Below are 26,835 nucleotides of genomic sequence, written 5' to 3'. Positions count from 1 at the left end.
ATCCTTCTTCCCTTCCTTCTGTTCTTTTATTTAGAAACTATTGAATATTTGAAATTAAGCTGCAGACACCATGCTACTTTACCCCTAAATATTCCAGCAAGAATTTTTCAGGAATATTCTACTAACCATAATTCCATGATCACATCTAAGAATATTAATAGCTCTATAATCTAATCTCATATATGGACTATAATAAATAGTCAATAATAAATAATAAAAAATAAAAATATTAAAACTCCATTTATGTCAAGAATGTCTTTTATAGTTTTTTCCTTGTCTTTTTTTGAGTCAAGATCTAATCAAGTATCACAAATTGCTTTTGGTTATGGCTGTTTTGTCTATTTTAACTCAAAGCAGCCCCTCTCAGATTTCTTGTCCTTAATATTGCTTTTTAAAATAATCTAGGCCAGTTGTCTTCAAGTATATGCTACATTCTTACTTTGCCTGGTGTTTCCTCCTGGTGTCATTTAACTGTTCCTTTAGCCCCTGTATTTTTTGTAATCTAGATGAAGTATAGACACTTGATTAGGTGCACATTGAACACTTTTGCCCAGAATAATAATAATAAACTAATAAATAAATAATAAACTAATAAATAATTATAAAATAATAAATTCTTAGTTTCCTATTGCTGCTGTAACAAATCGTTACAAACTTAGGGACTTCAAACAACACAAATTTATTATCTTATAGTTTTGGAGATCAGAAGTACTACCAGGGTGTCACTAGGCTAAAATCAAGATGTTGGTAGGTCTGTGTGTGAGGATATGGGGAGCGGGAAGGGTAAGATGTGACAAAGTGAGAGAGCGGCATAGACATATATACACTACCAAACGTAAAATAGATAGCTAGTGGGAAGCAGCCGCATAGCACAGGGAGATCAGCTCTGTGCTTTGCGACCACCTAGAGGGGTGGGATAGGGAGGGTGGGAGGGAGGGAGACGCAAGAAGGAAGAGATATGGGGACATATGTATATGTATAACTGATTCACTTTGTTATAAAGCAGAAGCTAACACACCATTGTAAAGCAATTATACTCCAATAAAGATGTTAAAAAAAAAAAAAGATGTTGGTAGGGCTGTATTCCTTTCTGGAAGCTCTTTTTCACCTTCAAGAGGCCGCCCACATTCCTTGGCTGTGACCCCTTCTCACATCTTCAAAGCCAGGAGCATTCCATCTCTCTGACCGTTCTTCTGTAGTCACATCTCCCTCTGAAGGTTCTCCTCTTTTAAGGGATCATGTGATTAGATTAGGTCCACCTGGACATTCAGGGGGCACCCATCTCAAATTCTTTTAGCTTAATCTGCAAAACTCTTTTTGCCATGTAGGATAACATGCACAGATTCCAGGAACCAGAACATGAACATCTTTGGGGAGGCAGTATTCTGCCAACTGCAACTTCATAGGTATGTGTCATCCTGTCAACAGTCCCATTAGGAAACCGGTCCTCTACTAGTGAAGCTAAGTTTCAGGGGGTATAAATTCGAATTGGAGAGGGAAGCAGTTGGCAAAGCTGTGTGCCTCAGAACTACCCAGGTGTTTGTGGGGGGGGGGGAGCAGATAAAAAAATATAGCTGCCAGAGCCCTGCCCCAGCGATTCTGATTCATCAGATAGAGCTGGCGGCTGCCCTATTAGATCCCCTTTCCTCATGCAGAAGGGGAGTGAATCACACTTGCCCAAGCTTGCAACCCCACCCTTGAAGAAACAGGTGAGAGATCACGGGTGGATGCTCGTTTTCTTGATCCTTTGCTGAGGTCTGGCCTCTCAAGAACACCTGGGTTGGCAGAGTCATTTCCCAATTTGTCAACAGTCAACAGCAAGAATGAACATGCAGGCAACAGTCAAAATGGATGAGCTTCCTTGGGGGAATGTTACTGGCAGATTTCCTTCCTTAAGGGGACAGCGGACTTATTCATCCAGATCATCTGCAAGAAAAGGGGGAACAACAAGGCCTCCTTGCAAACCATTTTTTGGCAATATTTAGTATTTCCATTATAGGAATATATTTCATTAAATTTTTAGTTAAAAAGGTAATAAAAATTGAAAAATACAAATGTGTATAAAGTAAAAAGATAAGCCTCCCTCCCTGGTTCTCCTCCTCAGAAACAGTTGCTATCAATTTTTTGTGTATCCTTCCAGACATATATTATATATATACAAACATATTTATGTAGACATGGTCACATTTCTCTTATCCAAATGTAATCATCTTGTACACACACTGTTCCCTATTTTGCCTTTTTTCCTAGGACCTGATTTCATATCAGCACGTGAAATCTACTGCATAAGATCTATTCCTTTTCACAATTGTACCCCTTGCAGGGATGACTGTGGTTTATCTTGACACTTCCCTATTAATGCCTTTTTAGATTGTTTCCAGATTTTGCTACTACAAACACTGCTGTAATAACTAATCTTGCACACATGTCATTTCCTGCCCAGCTGAGTCTATTTTAGGGCAAACATCTAGAAATGGATAGTCTGGGTTAAAGGGTTTGTTCATTTACAAGTTTGATTCGATACTGGCAAACTGCTATAAAAAGAGGTTGTGGCGATTTTACTACCATCAGCAGAGTGTGAGAGTGTCTGTTTCAAAACACCCTCTCTTGTACTTTCTCGTAAGCAATTAGGGTTTCATTTTGGAGTCTGTTTTAAAAAGACATCACTTGCCCCGGGCTCAGCTTTATAAGCGTGGGGGAAAGGGCACCAGTCTAAAAATCAGAGCAACTAGGTCCTAGTCCTGGTCTCTAATTCCCTATAAGACCTCAGACCAGTTACTTATCCTCTCTGGGATCCAAGTTTCTGATTTGATGACAGGGTCTTTGAACTAGAGAAGTGCTGACTCCATGATTCCAAATCTGTGATTCCCATCTGACATGGCCATTCACCAAGTCAGTGGTCATTCACCACAATGTCCAAAAACAGCTCAATCAATAAGCTCTGGGGCTTCCCTGGTGGCGCAGTGGTTGAGAATCTGCCTGCCGATGCAGGGGACACGGGTTTGAGCCCTGGTCTGGGAAGATCCCACATGCCACGGAGCAACTAGGCCCGTGAGCCACAACGGCTGAGTTTGCGCATCTGGAGCCTGTGCTCCGCAACAAGAGAGGCCGCCATAGTGAGAGGCCCGCGCACCGCGATGAAGAGTGGCCCCCGCTTGCCGCAACTAGAGAAAGCCCTCGCACAGAAACGAAGACCCAACACAGCCAAAAATAAATAAATAAATAAATAAAATTTAAGAAAAAAAAAAAAAAAGCTCTGATCAAGTCTCATTAAGAGCCAAGCTTGTGGGTTAGGTATCCTGTGAGATGCAAGACATAAACCATGAGCATTGACCTTTTGAGAACAATAGCTAGCAAACCTCAAAGAAGTTGTGAACCACAAATGACAGCATATAATCAAGTGTCACACTGGGTGGCATAGACTATAAGGGTTGAGAGACTGACACCAGGCACTTAGTGTCAACAGAGGATTCTTTGAAAGGTGCCATTTACCTAAGATTTTAAAGATAAGTAGAAATCTACTAGGCAGCAGTGGTAGAAAGGAAGCTGGGGGCATAAGGTGGTGTGAAAGCCCCACTGACATAATGAAACAGTGTGCTGGAGCACACGGAAAGCCCCCACACCAAATGTGGTTGCGCCTTATTAGTTGTTTACACAGTTGCTAAGAAACAAAAGTGATCTCCTAGTCCCCACCACCATTTCTCCACAGCATTTCCTGTCCCAGGTGGAGCAACTCTATTCTTTCAGTTTGGTCAAACCTTCAAATTGCCTTTGACTCCTCTCGTTCATGACTCATGTCTAGCCCATCACCAAATTCTATTGACTCTATCTTCAAAGTAGATCCAAAATCGAGTTCTTCTCTTCACCTTCACTGCTCCCGCCTTGGTCCTGGGCCACCATCATCTCTCAACTGCTTTGCCGTGAACGCCTCTTACCTGGTATTCTGCCTCCACCCCATCTTCCCTGCATGCTACTCTGTGGTACAGTGATCTTGTTCAAATGAAAATCGAATCATGTCATTCCTTGTATGTCCTTCAATGGCGCCCAGAGTGAAAGTCAGACTTTATAATGACCTACAAGATCTTACCGGACATGACATCTCCCCGCACCTCCTCAAGACCGCAGATCCTACCATCCTCTCCTCGTTCTCACTCCTTCCCTTCTTTCCAGCCCTACTAGCTTCCCATTGCTCCAGTTACACTCCAGCCTCAGAACCATTGCACGGGCCACACCCTCTGCCTAGAAACCGCTTTCCTAACACAGCAGCAAGCTCACACCCTCACTATCTTCTCAATGAATCCGACCTTGAAAACCCTATTTATAATCGCAGCCTACTCCTACTTCTCCTATACTCTCGATCCCCCTTATCATGCTCTACTTTTTCTCATAGCACTTATTTTACCATATAATTCAATTATTATTTTCTTACATTTATTGTTTATTGCCTGTCTCTCTTCACCCCCCACTAGAATGTCAGCTCCATGGGGGCAAGGATTTATGTCTGATTGTTGCATTGCCTTAGTACGGTGCCTGGCTCATAGGACTCAATGCATGTTTGTTAGATGAATGAAGAAATAAATCATGGGATTTTCCGATGGGCTGCTCTGAAGATAAAATGTGCTGGGCTGTCACCATCAAAATGGTACTTTCTTTTGCCCTGTTTTTTGTCCTGTGAAGGAAAAAATGTTACCTGCCGAATCAGTAAGCAAAGGATGCTGGAGGCCTCAGACCTCTCCCTTACAGCCTCCCTGACAGTGAGCCCTGAGGGAACTCAGGATGGAAACAGAATGCCCATCTTTAAGCAGTCAGCGGCTGCAGCCACCCCTGACGGGGCACCCTGAGGAGACTCAGGATGAGAAAGCACAGGATACTGGCCCCACCCAGAGAGCTGCGGTGCAGAGCAAAGGAATGATTTCAGTGAGCCCAGACTCTTGCATCTTCCCATATAGAAAAGCACTAAATTCCTTGAGATGTCTGGTTTTCTTTAATTAACAGTAATCTCTTGATGTTCTGACTACCTGGTCTTCATTACAAAAACTCCCCTATATCCGGGTTCCTCCTTTACCTCTTCAAAGAGGTCCCTCAGGGAGACCTGAGGGTCCCATCTCCCAGGCATGAAGTCCTCAGAAATTCCGCCGAATAAAACATAAGTCTCAACTTTTAGGTTGTACATTTTTTTTCAGTCGACTGTCCTCTGCCCAGGAAGCTAGCGTGTTCTATGATGGCTCCCTGCTGGATGTCAGCCAATCCCTTACAGAGTAAGAGAGGTGGAAGAGTGGAGTGTTTACCCCAAGTGCTTTGCTTTCTGGCTCTGTCACTTCCTAGTTGTTTAAACCACCCTTCCTAGACCTCAGTTTCCTCATCTGCAAACTGAGGACGATGATACAAATCTCCCAGGCAAGAAGGTGAAATGAGATAACAATGTAAAAAGCATTTTAGCAGGATACCCGCCATTTTGTAAGAAAACTTACAGCAGACGCCGGGTTTTCCCCCTGGAATCATCTGAGAGGATCTCAAAGTCAGAGGAAGCTCCAGGCGCTAGGGAAACGCAGGGTGGAATTAGGTTGGGGGTGGCCTGGCAGTTGCACCCTGAGGCCTTTGTGCCTCACGCCCTCCTCCCATTGTTTCCACATTCAGCTGATTTTCCCCAGGTTTCCATTTCCTCCTCCCTGCAGGTCCTCTCCGTGACAATCTTTGCCAGCGAAACGGGAAAAGCCAGTCTGGGTCTTAGGGAAAAAGAATTAAAAGCTCGCTCAAGGCCAACCTTGTAAGAAATGCCCTGCTGCGGGTGGTTCTTTCCTCTCCCTTCCCATCCTGCCCCTCCTGCCTTTTAAGGGGAGGGGGGTGTCAAAAGCAATGGGATGGGAGAGATGACAGCAAGGGTGGGAGCCAAGGCCCGGAGAAGGCTGGCAGCGAGGGCAGGTTCGGAGGGGGGGCCCCCGGAAGAGCGGGCTCCTGCATCCCACTGGTTTGCTGGAGCAGGTGTGAGCCGGGTACCTGGCGAGGGCGGTGACCACGCTGATTGGCCTCGCGCTCGTGGGGCGACATCAGGCGGTGGGGAGGGAGCTGACTTGGGCGGGACAGGGCGGGCCGCTCAGCCCAGGGTGTGTCCAGCCCCTGCCCAGGTTCCCTTCCCCAGGTGTGCGTAGGCAAGTGTGTGAGCCACCGAGGCCCTGCTGCTGCCAAGTGGGTGACTAAGTCTGCCCTGGGCGGGAGAAAGAATGTGAATTTAGAAAGAATGATAAAGGTTTCCTGACAGAGAGATAGCCGCCTCCCAAGGGACACCATGCCCCACACCCTTGCCCCATGAAAAAAGGCGATTTATTGCGCATCGTGTTGAGTACTTTCCATGCTCCATCTCTCTGGATTCTCACAACAACCCTAAGAAGTAGGGGTTGTTTGAATGCCCATTTTGTAGATGGGGAAACTGAGGACCGAAGAGGTTCAGAACTGCACACCCACTGCAGTCAGCAAGTGGCAAAGTCAGATTTACAATCCACAGCCCTTTGCCTTCAAGGGGACTAACCATTATCCTATCCTTTATTTTTAAAAGAATGGTAAGTTTCTATTACTAAAACATCTGTTTTTAAGTGAAATATAATTGACATAGAACATTGTATTTGTTTCAGGTGTACAACATAATGATTCGATACATGTGTATATTGCAAAATGAGCACCACGGTAAGTCCGGGTAGAATCCCTCATCACACATGCTTCCAATTTCTTTTCTTGTGATGAGAACTTTTAAGAGCTACTCTCTTAAGCATCATCTTATTTATCCCAGGTTGGCTTGGGGACTTGAAACCAATTTCCCGCATTGTAGGTGGTGACAAGGACCCCACACCCACCTCAGCCTCCAGCTGCTGAAAACCACGCTTCTCATCCTTCTACCCAAACCTGCTTTCTCTAGGCTTCCTAATGTCACTGAATCAGCAAGTCAGTAATTTAGGAAGGGTCTTTACTGCTCACCTGCTCTAGACTGTTCGGGGGTGGGGCAGAGAGAGTAGACTCTCTAAAGTGCCCTGTCAGCTGGCTCACCCTTCTTTATGCCTTGGGAGGGCTTTCCTTGGCTGACTGGGAGACCTCCTAAGTCCTCTGCCCACTTGTCACCACCTCCCCCGGCTGCTCCTCCCCAGCCCAGACTCCAGCCCTGCCAGGCCTGTCTAGTCCTTGTCATGTGCCTCTGGGTGGGATGTGACCCTGCTCCCTTGACTGCCAGGCTCAGTGGTCAAACAGTCTGAACTCAGGACTTCTTCACACGCTTAAAGATTATTGAGATCCCCAAACTTTCGTTTCTGTGAGTTATAGCTATTAAAATTTACTGAACTAGAAATTAAAAATAAGAAAATTTTAAACCATTATTTTAAACAATAATAAACCTGCAGCATGTTAACAGAAACATTTCTGTGAAAAATAGCTATATTTTCCAAAATAAAAAATAATTAGGATGACATTGTTTTACACTTTTGCAAAGCTCTTTCCTGTCTGGTTTAGCAGAAGCCAGAGGCCTCCTTTCTGTGGCTGCATTCAGTCTGTCGTGATATTGCTGTAGCCTCTGGAAACCTGCACTGTCCACTCCTGAGGGGCATGTGAAAATGCACATAGCATCTTAGTGTATCAGGACAATAGCTTTGACTTTGTGAACCCCTGAAAGCGCCTCAGGGACCTCTTAGAAATCCCCAGACCACTGTAAAAACAGCTGGCCAAACTCCCTAACTAACCCTCCCTCCCACCGTTCCCCCTGGTAACCATTTGGGATTGACATGTACACACTGCTGTATTTAAAATAGATAACCAACAAGGACCTACTGTATAGCACAGGGAACTCTGCTCAGTATTGTGTAACAACCTAATTGGGAAAAGAATTTGAAAAAGAATAGATACATGTATATATATAACTGAATCACTTTGTTGTACACCTGAAATTGACAGAACGTTGTTAATCAACTATACTCCGATATAAAATAAAAAGTTAAAAAAAAATATGTTTTTTTTTAATGAAGGAAGCAATTTTATATGTATGGATATGGAACAATCTTAAAGATGAGGTGAGCATAATACTACTAATAGTAGTAGTAGCAGTAATTTTTCATGAAAGAGTATAGAGTATGCAACAATTTACATTTCTATTTTAGACAAGAGCTGGCATTTTAATTAATTTATTTACTTTTTATTTTTGGCTGTGTTGGGTCTTCGTTTCTGTGCGAGGGCTTTCTCCAGTTGTGGCAAGTGGGGGCCAGTCTTCATCGCGGTGCGCGGGCCTCTCACTGTCGCGGCCTCTCTTGTTGCAGAGCACAGGCTCCAGACGCACAGGCTCAGTAGTTGTGGCTCACGGGCCTAGTTGCTCCGCGGCATGTGGGATCCTCCCAGACCAGGGCTCGAACCCGTGTCCCCTGCATTAGCAGGCAGATTCTCAACCACTGCGCCACCAGGGAAGCCCCAAGAGCTGGCATTTTATATATTATAGTATTAGTATGAGAAGGAAACCAGCAGTTTTGGGAGTCAAGAATTTTCCATAGATTTTCTTTTTACTGTTTACATTTCTTACCATACGTATGTTATCTTGTCAAAAGAAAAGAAAATAAAAAATTACAATGGATTCTCACCATCTATATGATTAAGGTCCTAACACATTGATCTGACTTTTACAGACTTCCATAAGCTGGTACTCAAAGACCTTTTGCAACTCATTTCCAAATACTGTATTCCCTTTTGCGTACCCTATACTTTAGGCAATTAGGCTTAGTAACAGTTCTTATTATATACCCATCAAATTCTAGCTTCTACACCTCTGTGAATGTGTGACAGTCCTTCAGGTATCTAAAAATACAGAGCATGTCTCCTTGAGTATTCTTTTATTTATTTATTTATTTATTTATTATTTTTTAGGCTGATTTTTTTTAACATCTTTATTGGCGTATAATTGCTTTACAATGGTGTGTTAGTTTCTGCTTTATAACAAAGTTAATCAGCTATATATATACTTATATCCCCATATCTCTTCCCTCTTGTGTCTCCCTCCCTCCCACCCTCCCTATCCCACCCCTGTAGGTGGTCACAAAGCACCGAGCTGATCTCCCTGTGCCATGCGGCTGCTTCCCACTAGCTATCTACTTTACATTTGGTAGTGTATATATGTCAATGCCACTCTCTCACTTCGTCCCAGCTTACCCTTCCCCCTTCCCGTGTCCTCAAGTCCATTCTCTAGTAGGTCTGAGTCTTAATTCCTGTCCTGCCCCTACGTTCTTCATAACCATTTTTTAAAGATTCCATATATATGTGTTAGCATACGGTATTTGTTTTTCTCTTTCTAACTTACTTCACTCTGTATGACGGTCTCTAGGTCCACCCAACTCACTACAAATAACTCAATTTTGTTTCTTTTTATGGCTGAGTAATATTCCATTGTATATATGTGCCACATCTTCTTTATCCATTCATCTATCAATGGACACTTAGATTGCTTCCATGTCCTGGCTATTGTAAATAGAGCTGCAGTGAATATTGTGGTACATGACTCTTTTTGAATTATGGTTTTCTCAGGGTATATGCCCAGTAGTGGGATTGCTGGGTCCTATGGTAGTTCTATTTTTAGTTCTTTAAGGAACCTCCATACAGTTCTCCATAGTGGCTGTATCAATTTACGTTCCCACCAACAGTGCAAGAGGGTTCCCTTTTCTCCACACCATCTCCAGCATTTATTGTTTGTAGATTTTTTGATGATGGCCATTCTGACTGGTGTGAGGTGACACCTCATTTTAGTTTTGATTTGCATTTCTCTAATGATTAATGATGTTGAGCGTTCTTTCATGTGTTTGTTGGCAATCTGTATATCTTCTTTGGAGAAATGTCTATTTAGGTCTTCTGCCCATTGTTGGATTAGGTTGTTTGTTTTTTTGATATTGAGCTGCATGAGCTGCTTGTATATTTTGGAGATTAATCCTTTGTCAGTTGCTTCATTTGCAAATATTTTCTCCCGTTCTGAGGGTTGTCTTTTCATCCTGTTTATGGTTTCCTTTGCTGTGCAAAAGCTTTTAAGTTTCATTAGGTACCATTTCTTTATTTTTGTTTTTATTTCCATTTCTCTAGGTGGTGGGTCAAAAAGGATCTTGCTGTGATTTATGTCCTAGAGTGTTCTTCCTATGTTTTCCTCTAAGAGTTTTATAGTGTCCAGTCTTACATTTAGGTCTCTAATCCATTTAGAGTTTATTTTCGTGTATGGTGTTAGGGAGTGTTCTAATTTCATTCTTTTACATGTAGCTGTCCAGTTTTCCCAGCACCACTTATTGAAGAGGCTGTCTTTTCTCCATTGTATATTCCTGCCTCCTTTATCAAAAATAAGGTGACCATATGTGTATGGGTTTATCTCTGAGCTTTCTATTCTGTTCCATTGATCTATATTTCTGTTTTTGTGCCAGTACCATACTGTCTTTTTTTTTTTTTTTTTTAAAGAAATTCACGTTCTTTTATTTATTTATTTATGACTGTGTTGAGTCTTCGTTTCTGTGCGAGGGCTTTCTCTAGTTGCGGCAAGTGGGGACCACTCTTCATCGCGGTGCGTGGGCCTCTCACCATCGCGGCCTCTCTTGTTGCGGAGCACAGGCTCCAGACGCGCAGGCTCAGTAATTGTGGCTCACGGGCCCAGTTGCTCCGTGGCATGTGGGATCTTCCCCTGCATTGGCAGGCAGATTCTCAACCACTGCGCCACCAGGGAAGCCCCATACTGTCTTGATTACTGTAACTCTGTAGTATAGTCTGAAGTCCGGGAGCCTGATTCCTCCAGCTCCATTTCTCTTTCTCAAGATTGCTTTAGCTATTCAGGGTCTTCTGTGTTTCCATACAAATTGTGAAATTTTTTGTTCTAGTTCTGTGAAAAATGCCATTGGTAGTTTGATAAGGATTGCAATGAATCTGTAGATTGCTTTGGGTAGTATAGTCATTTTCACAATGTTGATTCTTCCAATCCAAGAACATGGTATATCTCTCCATCTGTTTGTATCATCTTTAATTTCTTTCATCAGTGTCTTATATTTTTCTGCATACAGGTCTTTTGTCTCCTTAGGTATGTTTATTCCTAGGTATTTTATTCTTTTTGTTGCAGTGGTGAATGGGAGTGTTTCCTTAATTTCTCTTTGAGATTTTTCATCATTAACATATAGGCCTGCAAGAGATTTCTGTGCATTAATTTTATATCCTGCTACTTTACCAGATTCATTGATTAGCTCTAGTAGTTTTCTGGTAGCATCTTTAGGATTCTCTATGTATAATATCAGGTAATCTGCAAACAGTGACAGCTTTACTTTTCTTTTCTGATTTGGATTCCTTTTATTTCTTTTTCTTCTCTGATTGCTGTGGCTAAAACTTCCAAAACTATGTTGAATAATAGTGGTGGGAGTGGACAACCTTGTCTTATTCCTGATCTTAGAGGAAATGGTTTCAGGTTTTCACCACTGAGAACGATGTTGGCTGTGGGTTTGACATATATAGTCTTTATTATGTTGAGGTAAGTTCCCTCTATGCCTACTTTCTGGAGGGTTTTTAACATAAATGGGTATTGAATTTTGTCAAAAGCTTTTTCTGCATCTATTGAGATGATCATATGGTTTTTCCCCTTCAATTTGTTAATATGGTGTATCACATTGATTGATTTGTGTATATTGAAGAATCCTTGCATTCCTGGGATAAACCCCACTTGATCATGGTGTATAATCCATTTAATGTGCTGTTGCATTCTGTTTGCTAGTATTTTGTTGAGGATTTTTGCATCTATGTTCATCAGTGATATTGGCCTGTAGTGTTCTTTTTTTGTGGCATCTTTGTCTGGTTTTGATATCAGGGTGATGGTGGCCTCGTAGAATGAATTTGGGAGTGTTCCTCCCTCTGTTATATTTTGGAAGAGTTTGAGAAGGATAGGTGTTAGCTCTTCTCTAAATGTTTGATAAAATTCGCCTGTGAAGCCATCTGATCCTGGACTTTTGTTTGTTGGAAGATTTTTAATCACAGTCTCAATTTCAGTGCTTGTGATTGATCTGTTTATATTTTCTATTTCTTCCTGGTTCAGTCTTGGAAGGTGTGCTTTTCTAAGAATTTGTGCATTTCTTCCAGGTTGTCCACTTTATTGGCATATAGTTGCTTGTAGTAATCTCTCATGATCCTTTGTATTTCTGTAGTGTCAGTTGTTACTTTCCTTTTTCATTTCTAATTCTATTGATTTGAGTCTTCTCCGTTTTTTTCTTGTTGAGTCTGGCTAATGGTTTATCAATTTTGTTTATCTTCTCAAAGAACCAGCTTTTAGTTTTATTGATCTTTGCTATCGTTTCCTTCATTTCTTTTTCATGTATTTCTGATCTGATCTTTCTGATTTCTTTCCTTCTGCTAACTTTGGGGTTTTTTTGTTCTTCTTTCTCTAATTGCTTTTGTTGTAAGGTTTGGTTGCTTATTGGAGATGTTTCCTGTTTCTTGCAGTAGGATTGTATTGCTATAAACTTCCCTCTTAGAACTGCTCCTGCTGCATCACATAGGTTTTGGTTGTCATGTTTTCATTGTCATTTGTTTCTAGGTATTTTTTGATATCCTCTTTGATTTCTTCAGTGATCTCTTGGTTATTTAGTATTACATTGTTTAGCCACCATGTGTCTGTATTTTTTACAGATTTTTTCCTGTAATTGATATCTAGTCTCATAGCATTGTGGTCAGACAAGATACTTGATACGATTTCAATTTTCTTAAATTTACCAAGGCTTGATTGATGATCCAAGATATGATCTATCCTGGAGAATGTTCCATGAGCACTTGAGAAGAATGTGTATTCTGTTGTTTTTGGATGGAATGTTCTACAAATATCAATTAAGTACATCTTGTTTAATGTATCATTTAAAGCTTGTGTTTCCTTATTTATTTTCATTTTGGACGATCTGTCCATTGGTGAAAGTGGAGTGTTAAAGTCCCCTACTATGATTGTGTTACTGTCACTTTCCCCTTTTATGGCTGTTAGCATTTGCCTTATGTATTGAGGTGCTGCTATGTTGGGTGCATAAGTATTTGCAATTGTTATATCTTCTTCTTGGTTTGATCCCTTGATCATTATGTAGTGTCCTTCTTTGTCTCTTGTCATAGTCTTTATTTTAAAAACTGTTTTGTCTGATATGAGAATTGCTACTCCAGTTTTCTTTTGTTTTCCATTTGCATGGAATATCTTTTTCCATCCCTTGACTTTCATTCTGTATGTGTCCCTAGGTCTGAAGTGGGTCTCTCGTAGACAGCATATATATGGGTCTTGTTTTTGTATCCATTCAGCCAGTCTATGTCTTTTGGTGGGAGCACTTAATCCCTTTACATTTAAGGTAATTATCGATATGTATGTTCTTATTACCATTTTCTTCATTGTTTTGGGTTTTTTATTATATGTCTTTTCCTTCTCTTGTGTTTCCTTCCTAGAGAAGTTCCTTTAGCATTTGTTGTAAAGCTGGTTTGGTGGTGCTGAATTCTTTAGCTTTTGCTTGTCTGTAAAGGTTTTAATTTCTCTGTTGAATCTGAATGAGCTCCTTGCTGGGTAGAGTAATCTTGGTTGTAGGTTTTTCCCTTTCATCACTTTGAATGTCTTGCCACTCCCTTCTGGCTTGCAGAGTTTCTGCTGAAAGTTCAGCTGTTAAACTTATGGGGATTACCCTGTATGTTATTTATTGTTTTTCTCTTGCTGTTTTTAATATTTTTTCTTTGTATTTAATTTTTGGTAGTCTCATTAATATGTGTCTTGGCGTGTTTCTCCTTAGATTTGTCCTGTATGGGACTCTCTGCACTTCCTGGACTTGATTGACTATTTCCTTTCCCATATTAGGGAAGTTTTCAACTATAATATCTTCGAATATTTTCTCAGACCCTTTCTTTTTCTCTTCTTCTTCTTGGACCCCTATAATTCAAATGTTGGTGCGTTTAACGTTGTCGCAGAGGTCTCTAAGACTGTCCTCAATTCTTTTCATTCTTTTTTCTGTATTCTGCTCTGCTGTAGTTATTTCCACTATTTTATCTTCCAGGTCACTTATCCGCTCTTCTGCCTCAGTTATTCTGATATTGATTCCTTCTAGAGAAATTTAAATTTCATTTATTTTATTGTTCATCATTGTTTCTTTGCTTTTTCATTCTTTTAGGTCCTTGTTAAACGTTTCTTGTATATTCTTCATTCTGTTTGCAAGATTTTGGATCATCTTTACTATCATTACTCTGAATTCTTTTTCGGGTAGACTGCCTATTTCCTCTTCATTTGTTTGATCTGGTGGGTTTTTACCTTGCTCCTTCATCTGCTGTGTTTTTCTCTGTCTTCTCATTTTGCTTAACTTACTGTGTTTGGGATCTCCTTTTTGCAGGCTGCAGGTTCATAGTTCCCGTTTTTTTTGGTGTCTGCCCCCAGTGGCTAAGGTTAGTTCTGTGGGTTGTGTACGGTTCCTGGTGGAGGGGACTGGTGCCTGTGTTCTGGTGGATGAGGCTGGATCTTGTCTTTCTGGTGAGCATGACTGCATCCAATGGTGTGTTTTGGGGTGTCTGTGACCTTATTATGATTTTAGGCAGCCTCTCTGCTAATGGATGGGGTTGTGTTCCTGTCTTGCTAGTTGTTTGGTATAGGTGTCCAGCACTGTAGCTTGCTGGTCATTGAGTGGAGCTGGGTCTTAGCGTTGAGATGGAGATCTCTGGGAGATTTTCACCTTTTAATATTACATGGAGCTGGGAGGTCTCTGGTGGACCAATGTCCTGAACTCGGCTCTCCCACCTCAGAGGCACAGGCCTAACACCCAGCCGGAGCATCAAGACCCTATAAGTATTTTTAAAATGTTGATTATGTGTTGATATGGTTATGTTGTGGGTATGTTGGATTAAATAAATCATGTATTAAATTTAAAAAAAAACAGCTGGCCATTTTAAGAATTTTTTGCCTTGCTTTGCTTTGTCTTGTACTAGTTGCTTTTCATTTCCAATTCATTTTCTGCCAGTTATTTCTGCTCGGGCCAATTGCTATAGATAAAGGCTGCAAGTGACCTAGATATTCAACAATAGAAGAACATAGGTAATGCCCTACACCAAACGAAATGGAGCCATTTAAAATTATATTTTCTTATTCTAATTCAGTATCTTCCCAATTACAATAAAATCAGATAATAGTGATTGTCTATAATCTCATGTGCCCAAAGACAATCATTGTTAATACTTGTGTACATACAAAGTTGACCTTAGACCCAGTAGGGGTCCCTGTCACTGGCAAGCAGAATAATACCCCCCATGTACCTCAGTATATCCTCATCTTCATGCCTGGAACTTGTAAGTATGTCACCTTACACAGCAGAAGGGACTTTGAGGATGTGATAAAGGTCAAGAATCTTGAAATAGGGAGCCTATCCTGGATTATCCAGTTGGACCCAATCTAATCCCATGAACCCCTGAAAGGGGAGAGCCTTTCCCAGCTGTGGCCAGAGGGAACCGTGACTATGGAAGGATAGTCTGAGATACAGTGAGGCTGGCTTTGAAGATGGAGGAAGGTGCCATGAACCAAGGAATGTGGGCAGCCTCTAGAAGATGAAACAGGCAAGATGAGTTCTCCCCTAGAGCTTTAAGAAAGGAGCGTAGCCTGGCTGACACCTTGATTTTATCTGGTGAGATCTGTGTTGGACCTCTGACCTCCAGAACTGTAAGATAATAAATTTGTGTTGTTTTCAGCCGTTAAATTGTTGGTCATTTGTTACAGCAGCAATAGGAAGCTAACCCACTGCCCTAAACCCCATGAGGCCAGGCCTCTGTCTATCAGGGAAGGAGTTGGTGGGGTCACAGGGCTGTACCCACTAAGAGCTAGTGCCCACTCTCTTTCTAGACCTCCCGTCGACACCCAAGACCCAGAATTCATTTCCCAAATGTCCCAGGCCCACTTTTTCACCTGCATGGACTGGTTTCCTGGGTCCAGCTTCACAAGGGTGGGCCACACTGCTGCTGTGGGCACCCTTAGTCCCAAAGGGGACCTAATGGTGGCTATTAAGAGTGGGGTAGGGACAGAACTGGGATATGCAGGTGGGAGGCTCACACATGCATGTGACGCTGCTCATGCCATGGGATGGAGCTGTGGGTGATGAAAGAAGGGGACAGATTCGGGGCTGAGGGCTGGGGGCTGAGCTGAGCAAGAGCTGGGGGTCAAGGGGGAGGGGCAACTACTCACTGCTTCATGTTTCTACTCTCCAGCTTGGAGCTCTGAGGAGTCTATATGTAGGAGTCTACGTTTCACCTTAGCCTTCAAAGTCATTAGAAAAGTATGTTGATTAAAGGAAGAATAGAACATATTTCATTTAACAGTGTGTTAGTTTGATTGATAATTTCTGAATATTTAGATATATGGGATGTCAGACCCCTGTTGTACTCTTGCCTGAAGCCTGGAATTATCAGGGTGGGGCAGACCAGCTGTGTAATTCAGATTATTTTGCATGCATCCACGCATGTATTATAAATATATCGTTTTCTATAACATTTGATCATACAGTAAATACTGTATTGTAACCCACCACAGTTCACCGATGCCAGCCACCAACTGTGGAACATTTAGGTTGTTTTCCAGTTAATTCCTTGTTGTACTTTCAGGTTGTTTTAACTAATCCTTATCGTTAGGCTTTTAGACTGTTCTACCATTTTGCTCTTGCAGTCCAAACAGTCATAATAGGCTGAAATTGAATTAGGAATAAATAAGAAAACATTAGAATCCTTTTTCTTCAAACCTGAGAAATTCTGAAATACACTAAAATGATTAAAGGTATATTTCAAAAGTTCCAGAATGACCCAGTGCATCCAAATGACTGGTATGTACTGAAAACTCAGACCCTGGCATCGTTTGGTTTTGACATATCTTTATTTCAGCCAGGTGGCCTTATCGGCTGACTGGGTTTTCAACTGAATCGTTTTTGCCCAAACCCTGGAACCAGTATATCAGCATCTGCTCCAGTCTTCTCTGAAATTTCCTCTGCCAGAATTTGGGGTACTGCCAGCTGACAGAGAGGGCCGGGGGGCTCAGGGAGGAAGGAAGTTAAATTGTAGCGCCTCTCTAATGGAAGCATTGAGACTCTCATCTATTGTCCTTAAGCAAAGTTATATCCAGGTCTGTGCGTCCCCAGAAGATGCTCTATACCCGGGAAGAGGAAAATGCACATGGATGCTTTCCAAGCTCTTACTTGAAAAAAAAAGTTTAGAGAATGCTGGCTTGCTTTCATCCAAGGTTTTAGTATCGAATTGCACAAAAATTTCCCCCCAATGTCTTGAATGAAATAAGAGAGTAATGACTGCATGTCACCCTGGGTGGATATTTTCCGCCCGGGGAATAACAGGGCAGCCCACCTCCTCCCTTACTGTCACTCCATGAACTAGTCACTCGGTTGACCCCACAGAACTTGACCATGAGCCATCAGCAAAATAGGGTTCCTGATAACTCAGGGCTCAGGACACGTCCAAATCTCCAAGAATATTACATTCAACATAAAGCTAGAAGCAGAGCAGGTAAGATCTGAATGTTACTTAGAGATGTAGTCGATAGGAAATAAAGGCACAGTAGACATCTGCGTAAGTATCTTGACATTTCAAAGTTTTTACAGTTAAAAAGATCACAGTTCCGGCTTGACAAGTGTGGGGAGCCATCTCGACTTTTGATGGAGGCTGAGACGTCAGAGAGGCACCACCTCCCACCCCAAGGTCTCCGTCAGCTCTGATGGCCCAGTTTCCCATGTTGGAGGCCAGCCCATCACAATGAGACTGCATATGTTCCATGACCACCCTCTGACTGACAGGCTCTGACCTCTCCCAAAACACCCTGGGACTCGGCTTGAGCCTCCCGTGCAGCATAAGTCAGACCTCTGCTCCTTGGCCATCATGGTGTCCCTCTGGATGCAGCTTCCCCAGCATGGGCTGCATTCTAGAACTCTTTCTCGAATACCTGACCATGTCAAGAAACATTATCCCCAACCTAGACTCACAGGACTGTAAGATCAGGGAGGGACCTGAAGAAGCCAATAAGCAATTCAATAAACTTTAATGAGCGCCTGCTATGATCAAGGTCCTGGGTGCATAAAAGTGAAGTCAGCTTTTCTCTGCCCTGAAGAAATTATATGCTTACATTTATAAAGTGGTTTCAGTCTGCTTTGTTGAAATGTTTTTTGTTTTTTTAATTTCCTTCCTTTTCCTAAACTTGAAATAAAATTTTTTTCATATTGAAAAAAAAAAAAAGGAAATTATAGCTAAACAACTGTGTGCAGGAAGCTGTCGTAAGAGAGACAAAAGGGCACTGGGGCGTGACAAAAGGGACAAAAGGGCGAGACTGTTCAACTCACCTGAAGGGGTCAGGAGTCAGCTGAGGAATTACAGAGAGCTTGAAACTCTGTTTCTAAAATGAGCCAACACCCATCGGAGCAGGCTCTCTCACCCACTCCTGCTAGGAGCGTAAATTGGGGTGCTTTTCAGAAGTGGAGATTTAGCCCAGCCCACCAATGTGCAGGCTACAAGTGTCCTTTGACCCAGCGATCCACCAGGTAGGAATTTAGCCTAGGATTTTAGCGGTAAAAGTTTGCCCAGATCCACGTGCAATGGTGTTCCCTGCAGTTTTGTTTGTAATAGTGAAAGCTTAGGAACCAACCAAAGTGTTCATCCAGGGGCTGGATTCAAGAAAGTAGGTACCTCTCTGTGCTGGAGGCTCTAGAGCCCATAGAGAGTGAGACAGATTTGTATGTGTTGCTATGAAGAAATAATAAGACGTTATTAAGTGGAAAAGGCAAGAAGCAAAACTGTAGAAATTATAGTCACTTTGTTCTAGATGATTTTAAGGGGGGAGGGGGTGGTCTATGCATATAAGTTAAATGGGTGGGAATCTCAAGAAACTGTTCATAGTGGTTTCCTGTGGGGAAAGCCATGGGAAAGAGGAAAAATGTTTTCTGTTTTTATTTTGTATCTTGTCTTCTGCCGGAATTGTCTAACCACGTGTTATGGGCTGAATTATGTCCCCCCCCCAAATTTCATATATTGAAGTCCTAACCCCCAGTGCCTCGAAATGTGACTCTATTTAGAGATGGGGTCTTTAAAGAGGTTATTAAGTTAAAATGAGGTCATATGGGTGGGCCCTAATCCAATATGACTGTCCTATTTATAAGAAGAGGAGATTTGGACACGGACACACATGGAGGACAGAGACACACACAGCAGACACAGGGAGAAACTGGCTGAGTACAAGCCAAGGAGAGAGGCCTCAGAAGAAAGCAATCCTGCCAACACCTTGATCTCGGACTTCTGGCCTCCAAACTGTGAGGAAATAAATTTCTGTTGTTTAAGTTACCCAGTCTGTGATACTCTGTTACGGCAATGCTGGCAAACTAAAGCACCATATGAACGTATTTCTCTCTCTCTGTCTCGCTCTCTGTCTCTCAGTCTCTCTCTAGACACACACACACACACACACACACACACACACACACATATACATATATATATCTTAACAGAAAGTCAGTGGAGTTTTGTTTTGTTTTGTTTTTGTAAACTTGTCTGCATGAAAAAAAAATTCCTAGTAAGTGTTCTATTAAAAAATGAATTGGGCATGGCCTGGTGGAGGCGAGGGAAAGAGGGCAGAGGGAGCAGGGTAAGCCACAGCACAGAAGGTCAAGGTCCCAGGGTGTTCTCATGGGGTAGGAGCGTGCAAGGGGTGGTAGTTTGGGAAGGGTTGTGTCCTGTGAGAGCTGAGCCTGTGGAAATTGTTCAAGGGCAGGACTCGTGGGCTTCTGGGTTCTGGAAGGGAGTTTGGTCTTGACCCTGAAGGTGTGAGGAACTGTTGGCAGGGAGGGACATGAGCTGACTGTTGTGTGGAAAGACCACTGAAGGGGACAAGAATGGTGGCAGAAACTAGACAGGAATCTTTTGCTGAAGTTCTGGGAGGGTCACTGAGAGCCTGAATTTGCACAGGGTGATGGGCAGGGACTCTGGACCCAGATTGCCTGGGTTTGAATCCTGGCTCTGCCACTGAGTAGCTGTGTGACTTTAGGCCAGATGTTTAACTTCTCTGTGCCCCGATTTCCTGGCTGCAGGACAGGGATACTGAGAGCGCCTACCTCATACATAGGTCGTCATGAGGGTTAACTGGGTTAACGTATGTCAGAGACTCACGGCAGTGCCTGCGTGTGGTAAGCACCGTCCTGCGTCTGGGTTTGGTGTTCACTTTACCCAGGATGAACCCCGATACACGATAGAGGCTTAATCAATCCTTGCGGGGTGATGGAGAAGGCATGCGGTCCTGGGTTGCTGGCTAACATTAGAGAAGGGAAATGGCTGTCCCGAGGCCACATGATTAGGCAGGTGATGGGCTGGAGTACGACCCCAGGTCTGTCTAGCTTCAAAACCTGCGTTCTTGTGTGACCTAGCCCGGGGCCTGGAACTTAGTAGGACCTCAGTGAATGGTTTTGAAGTGAGTCAACTGAAATGAAGGTGCACAGAGGTTAACTGACTTGCCCAAGGTCACACAGCTCATCTTTCTGGCTCCACGACGACTAAATCTCAGGACAGTAAAAAGTTAGGGGGGGAGTCTTACTAATTATGTGGACACTAATCAAACTTGCCATGCGAAGAGTACAACTAAGTTCAAGATCAATCACTCAAAATACATCCTTGAAGGTGGAAGCTCTGAGGCAAAGACTTGCACAGCTCTGGTCCCTCAACTTCAAAAGTGCAACCAGGCAAGCTCTAGAATCTTACTGAGACAAGCTAATTCAGTAGCACTGGTGAAAAAATGGTGTTCATGACATTTGGGAAAATGAAAACAAACCAACAAAAAGCAGGATAAAACCCTCTCAGAGCTGGAGAGCTTCTCCTGCAGGGAAATGTCTATGGAGTAACTTCTCCCTAAATGAGCAACAATGTGGCATTTCCTCAGGAAGGGTATTATAGAATCTACCAGCAGGAGCTTGACTCTCTGCTACTGTATACATTTTGTGGCATTTCATTTTACTCCCACAGCATTACTGGTGGACCTTCCTGTAGGTAAAACTCACTAACCCACCAGCCACCCTAAGTCACTAATCTGACAATGCTAGTTGTTCAGTACAGACATGAGGTTTAGAAATCAGCCTTCAGTAGCTGACAGCTCTAACTTCAAATCCCAGCTCCATTATTTTCTAGCCATCAGTCTTTGGGCACTTAGCTTCTTTAAACCTTGTTTGTCCTATCTGTAAATGAGGGTAGGAAGGAGTCAGTAAAGACATCTGATGCTTAATTATACTAGTAAAAATTAGTATCATGCCAATTTCCAAAAAGCTAGGAAGAAATAAAACAAATGTCTCTTAAACCATCAAAATAGGTATTATCTGGACAATAAAGCTTATGCGGTCTACTGACAGGTGAGTACATGCTTTGGACCTTCACTAAGAGCTTAAATATTCTTATTTTGGTTGCCTAGTTTACGGTGCCCCCTTTGAATTAACTTCACTTAAGAAAGCAGGGGTGTGTGTAATCTATTTTCAAATACATTTATTCAAAAGGATTCAAATTTCATAGGTTGGATCTTGTGAGACAATAGATAACATACATACTGGTCTCTGCCCCCAGTTCCCGGCACACAGCTCCTAAAACCCTTATAAATTCTTAAGTGATAAGACCACTAGGAGCATCTTTTGTTCTACTATTAGGTCTTTGACCCTCGTTCCTGACACAGGGCTCCTAAATCCCATGGAATTTTCTGGGTGATAGGAGTGTCTTTTGTTCTAATTTGGTGACTCTAGGTGGGTTCCTGGATGGGGACTGGTCACTAGAAAGACACGATTAGAACCTTGGAATTTGCAGATCGACGCCCAATCTCCAGAGAAGGGCGAGGGGCTGGAAATGGAGTTAATTCTCAATCATGTCTATGTGATGAAGCCTCCATAAAAATCCCCACAGTATGGGGTTTGGAAAGTTTCCAGGTTAGTGAACACATCCACAGTGGGAGTGGGGTGCACCCCAGTTCCACGGGGTCAGAAGCTCCTGCGCTTGGGACCCTCCCAGACCTTGCCCTATGTATCTCTTCATCTGGCTGTTCATCTGTATCCTTTATCATATCCTTTAATAAATTGGTAAACATAAGTATGTCCCTGAGTTCTGTGAGCCTCCCTAGCAAATTAACTGAACTCAAGGAGGGGGTTTTGGGAACCTCCAGTTTGTCCAGAAGTTGGACAGAAGTTGTGGGTAACTCGGGGACCTATTACTTATAATTGGCGTCTACCATAGGGGGCAGCCTCGTGCCCTCCAGGTAGATTGTGTCAGGAAGGAGTTAAATTGTAAGACACCCAGGTGGTGTCACACAACTGCTTGGTGTGGGGGAAAACCCACTCGTCTGGTGTCAAAGTGTTGTGAGTGGGGTAGTGATGTGAGAGTAAAGGGGAGACACAGGAGAAGAGCGGGGTTTCCAACACAGGTCTTTATGCCCCTTGACCTGTGTTATAGGCACCTTAATTTAAGAAGGCTGTGAGATTTTATGGGAAGAATGTACCTAGGCTTTGGATTCTGACAAGCTTCACTGCAGAACAAGGACACATGGAAACCCTTACTAATTCTCTGTTTTAGAACCTGTCAAATTGTCAGTGACTCATCTCTCTGCCCTAGGACTGAACTTGGATTTTTTTAATCCAGTGAGACAGAAGTTTCAGGACACCCAGAGACTGACACTAGTTACTGACCCTTTGTGCCCATCCAAGACAAAGCTAAACAACATTCAAATATTGCCAACATCACTTCCAGCCCTCTACCCAAGGTGGGTGTTTGAAAATGTAAGTTTCATTATTATTCAGGAATGGTGAGGTGTACAGACCAGGGGGTGAGTGCCATTGAAAAAATAGTTTGCCACCCATAGTTCCCAAGAGGAGGGGGCCCATCACACCATGCAGGGCCACAGGGAGAAGCAGCAGAGCTAGTCAGGAGGCAGAGAGAGTGGGAAGAAAACATGGCAAGAGCCTGTATTGGGGTTTCTGTGAGAAGCTATGGGCAAGGCAGGCTTAGCATTGGCTAGTCCAACTCATTTCATCAGGTTCTGCAGTGCAAGGGCTGTCCTGAGTCGTCTGGTACCTGGCCCTCCCTGGGGTGATCAGGGCAGGGGAATATTGGCCTGGAGTGTGAGTCCTGTGTGAGCCCCATAAGAGATGTTTGGGATGTGGGCTTTGGATTGGTTGGTTTGCATGTGAAAGGAGCACTTGCAGGTGGATTTTTTCTATTTCTAGAAATTGGCTAGTCCTGGGAGCAGCGGTCTCTCCTACAGCAGCAAGGCCTCAAGATACCAGAGCATCAGAAAATATAGAAAATAACAAAATGATTATACAGTGGGCAGTGGCCTAGGCTTGAGGATGGGCTCAGGGCAGTTGGTCTGCAATGGACAGCCAAGCTCTGTGGGCTCAAGCAGGGAGCAGGTGACCACCTTGAAGGTGCAAGGTGTCCTGAGCCCTGTTATGCCCTCCTTGGACCAGAGTCCCAACTTTCCTACATCATCTGTAGGGCTGGGTGTTCACTTCTGTCTCTAAAAGGAACGCAGCACTCAGCCAGCACCGTCTCCCCAAGAAGGTTTTGTGAAAGAACTTCTGCAAGCAGTGCGTTATCTCCTTCCTCGTAACCATCCTGGTTTTGGTTTGTTTGTTTGTTTTCCAGGAAAAGGACACACAGAGGTTGGTGGACGTGCTTCAAGCTTTGTTAATTCTATTTGCTTCCCAAGAGGAGGAAGGGCTTTGTCACAGGCCCTTCTCTAGGGCCTGGGAAAAATTTAGATGCCTGACTGAGGTGAGGAGAGGAGCCCTGGTCAGGGCATTAGACACGTGGGCCTTCTCCATCCCCGGGATGTGCTGGGGACGAGGCAGAGTCTAGCCAGCAGTTGTGCATCGGGGACATTTAGTAGGAAATGACCCCAACATCATTTGGTGAATGGACACTCTTCATTGGTATGATATGTCACTCATTCAGCCTTATTTTATTTATTGATATATTTAAAAACATGAACAATATTTGTTAGTTGCTTTAGCATTCTAGAAAGAACATTTATACATATTCATCATTTGGTTTTATTTGGAATGCTAATTCTACCTACATAGTGGTGGTATTGGGAGCCGAATTTCGCTTTCCGTGGGGGAGAAGGATCAGTGGGAGGCCCAGCAGGGACCTCCGTTCACTTCCCCAGGTGTCTGGAATCCTAGCGCTGGTGTGTAGAAGCAGAGAGAGTTACAAATCCCCCGGCCATCAAGTTCAGCGGAGACACCCATAGAGCCAGGCAAACGTGTTTCTGTTCTAAATGACAGGGCAGAGTCAAAAGGAAGAGGGAAGGGACCTGCCAAGGAGTGAGATGGGTCCTGGCACAGAGTGACTGGCCTGCTTTGTCTTCTCAGAGTTCTCTGAGAAAAGGTTAAGTAACAGATTAGCTGAAGCCACAATTCTCTGCTCTGTGAAGTGTCAGGAAAGGCAATGCACCGAGACGGATAAAGTTGACGGTTATTTTCACCACCTGCTTCGCCTTGTACAGAGGGTGAGCTCTAAGGAGGGCGGATCACCTGCTAGGACTGTGATGTGTGCCAGACTGCAGCCTCTAAGAGGCTGAGAGGGAGCACTGAATCGCTTTGCAAAAAGAAAAGGAAGCGCTTTAACAGTATTGGGGTGTGTGTAGCAGTGGCCTGGGACAAGGAAGCGAGGCAGGCTGTGGTCAGAGCACAGGTGGGGGGAAGAAGAGCGTCACTGAATGGGGCTTGGTAACCTTGGTAACCGTACATTCTGCTGTGCAGCGTGCGACGGAGGACTCTTCTCAGACTCCCCACGACATCTTCAGTAAAATGTGGACCCCTCATTAAAGGGACATTTCAGGTTTACTTTTTCCAGGATACAACTAAGTGTTGCGTCTTACTCTGAGGTGACAGGGCTGAGAACAGAGGCAGCTGAGTGACCTGATCATCTCTACTTCTTTGGCCAAAGCAAGTCCAGTGGCCACATCCAAGGGCAAGGTTTGTTACTTCTATTTGTTTCCTAGAAGGATGAGTTGCTTACATCTGTCTCACACACCAGGACTGGAAGTGCCTCCACAGTCATTCTCATCCATCTCCGTGCCTCCAGAGCCCTGCATGGTGCTTGGCACAGAGTAGATACTCAACTAGTGTTTATTGCATAAAAATGTCTCTGTAGAATTGTCTTATCTCTCCCTCACCACCATCCGAATTCCAGGATGCACCTGGATTATTTCAGTATCTTTTCCACAGTTGCCATCTTTTCCGGTCCTTCCACAGCAAATGTACCCTGCCTTCTATCCCCGTTGTCATTGGTCCCCAACACAGCTTTGATTGTTGCCTCCATTGACTTATGGAAATAACCTTCCTTCCTGGGAAATCTTAAAGGTTCCCCATTACCTAGAATCACATGTACATTCTTCATTCTGAGGTTTAGAGTCACACGGGGATTTCTAAAGATGGAGAGAACTCAGGTATCTAAAAAGCTCTTATAAAACAGAGTGATACAGTTATGAGTTGTTTGTGGGAGTCATTAATCCTTGCAGTTTTCTCCCACCCAGCTCACAGTAAGATGGCATCTTCCGGCCCCCTTAAACTTGGGTGTAGCCACTGGACTTGCACTTGCATTGACCAAAGAAGTGGAGATGAGGGTGTCGCTGCGTGGAGGCTTTAATAGTCAAGACTGATTTGTCACGTTCCTTTTCTCCCACGAGGAAAGTGACCATGGCACTTCCTCAACCCATGCCCTGGGTGAGAACCCCGTAGAAGAAACCCCTGGGCTGATCTGAGACAAGCATACGGTGGGAACGACTACTTCCATTTATAAAACAGGAGCCATTACTACCTTGTTTGACAGAGGAGGGGAGGAAGATAAAAGGTTAAGTCACTTGCCCAGGCCACTCAGCTATTCAGGGGTAGAACCGAGATCTCCCCAGTTCTAGCAGGAAAGCTCATCACTAATACAGCCCCACTTGGCCCCTCCAGGAAGACACATAGCCAGAGGGAAAAGTGCAAAAATTTGTCATTAGACAGACCTGGTTCAAATACCAGCTTTGTCCTATACCAAGGAGTTCTGGCTCCCCATCTATAAAAGGGCAAGAACAACAACAACAACAAAAATCTGTCCCATAAGTTTATGGGAAGGATGAGATAAACTAGGATGGAGAGCCCTGGTGGGCATGCAGTTAACTGACATGGAGTAGGTCAGTTAACCTTGTCTCCTTCCCATAGTCTGGCTCTCCTCTTTGTGCCCTGGGTGGACCACTGCCATGCTTACCTCTGAGGTCTTGCTCATGCTGTTCCCTCCCCGTCATCTCCTCTCTTCCCTCCAAAAGCCCAGCTGAAGTCCCGGCTTCTCCACACTACCTCCTTCCATATTCCTGCTTACACTCTCCTTCCCAACCCTGGGACTCCTAACATGTAATCAGCCACATGGATGTAACTGTTTCACCAATGAGTAGGTTATCTCCCTAATGGCAATACTTTGAGGCATTGACCAGCCTCACGCCTCTTGCATCTCAGCCCTGCCCTAGCTCGGTCTGCTATTGAGTGAGTGGTTTTGGGCACCTCCCTTCACATCACTGACCTTATTCCTCCCCTATGCACGTGGGGAGTCGCTGGAGGAGCTCTGAAGGCTCTCCCACTCAGGAACAACAGGTGAGTGAATTCAACTGGGCAGAGCCTACAAACAGGAAGTGATCCGCGGGAACAGTTGGGTCCTGAGCACCTCCACGGACCAGGCATTGTAGCCATGCCTTGTACTTTCCCTAGTTGTCAGCAGGACCCTAGGTCATGGGGTGTTGACAGATGAAGAAAAACTTTGAAGGGATTCTGTAACTTAATT

The 26,835-nt window shown here is 43.6% G+C and overlaps 2 long non-coding RNA genes across 2 annotated transcripts in view; one reads left to right on the top strand and one right to left on the bottom strand.

Moving 5' to 3' along the window:
* Nucleotides 1-24,572, top strand: part of LOC309627527 — a 37,035-nt gene extending 12,463 nt beyond the window's left edge. The window contains exons 2-3 of the long non-coding RNA XR_014243791.1: nt 6,630-6,681; nt 17,613-24,572. This is a non-coding gene — a long non-coding RNA (uncharacterized lncRNA). The remainder of the gene's footprint in view (nt 1-6,629; nt 6,682-17,612) is intronic.
* Nucleotides 656-8,147, bottom strand: LOC309627517. The gene is made up of 2 exons (XR_014243777.1): nt 5,472-8,147; nt 656-1,926 (listed from the first exon to the last, which is right to left on the bottom strand). It is a non-coding gene; the product is annotated as an uncharacterized lncRNA (long non-coding RNA).
* Nucleotides 24,573-26,835: the final 2,263 nt, after the last annotated feature.

This window comes from Balaenoptera borealis (assembly GCF_965194805.1).
Source record: "Balaenoptera borealis genome assembly, chromosome: 4".
Lineage (NCBI taxonomy): Eukaryota > Metazoa > Chordata > Mammalia > Artiodactyla > Balaenopteridae > Balaenoptera > Balaenoptera borealis.
This window is presented reverse-complemented; position numbering and strand designations above follow the sequence as displayed.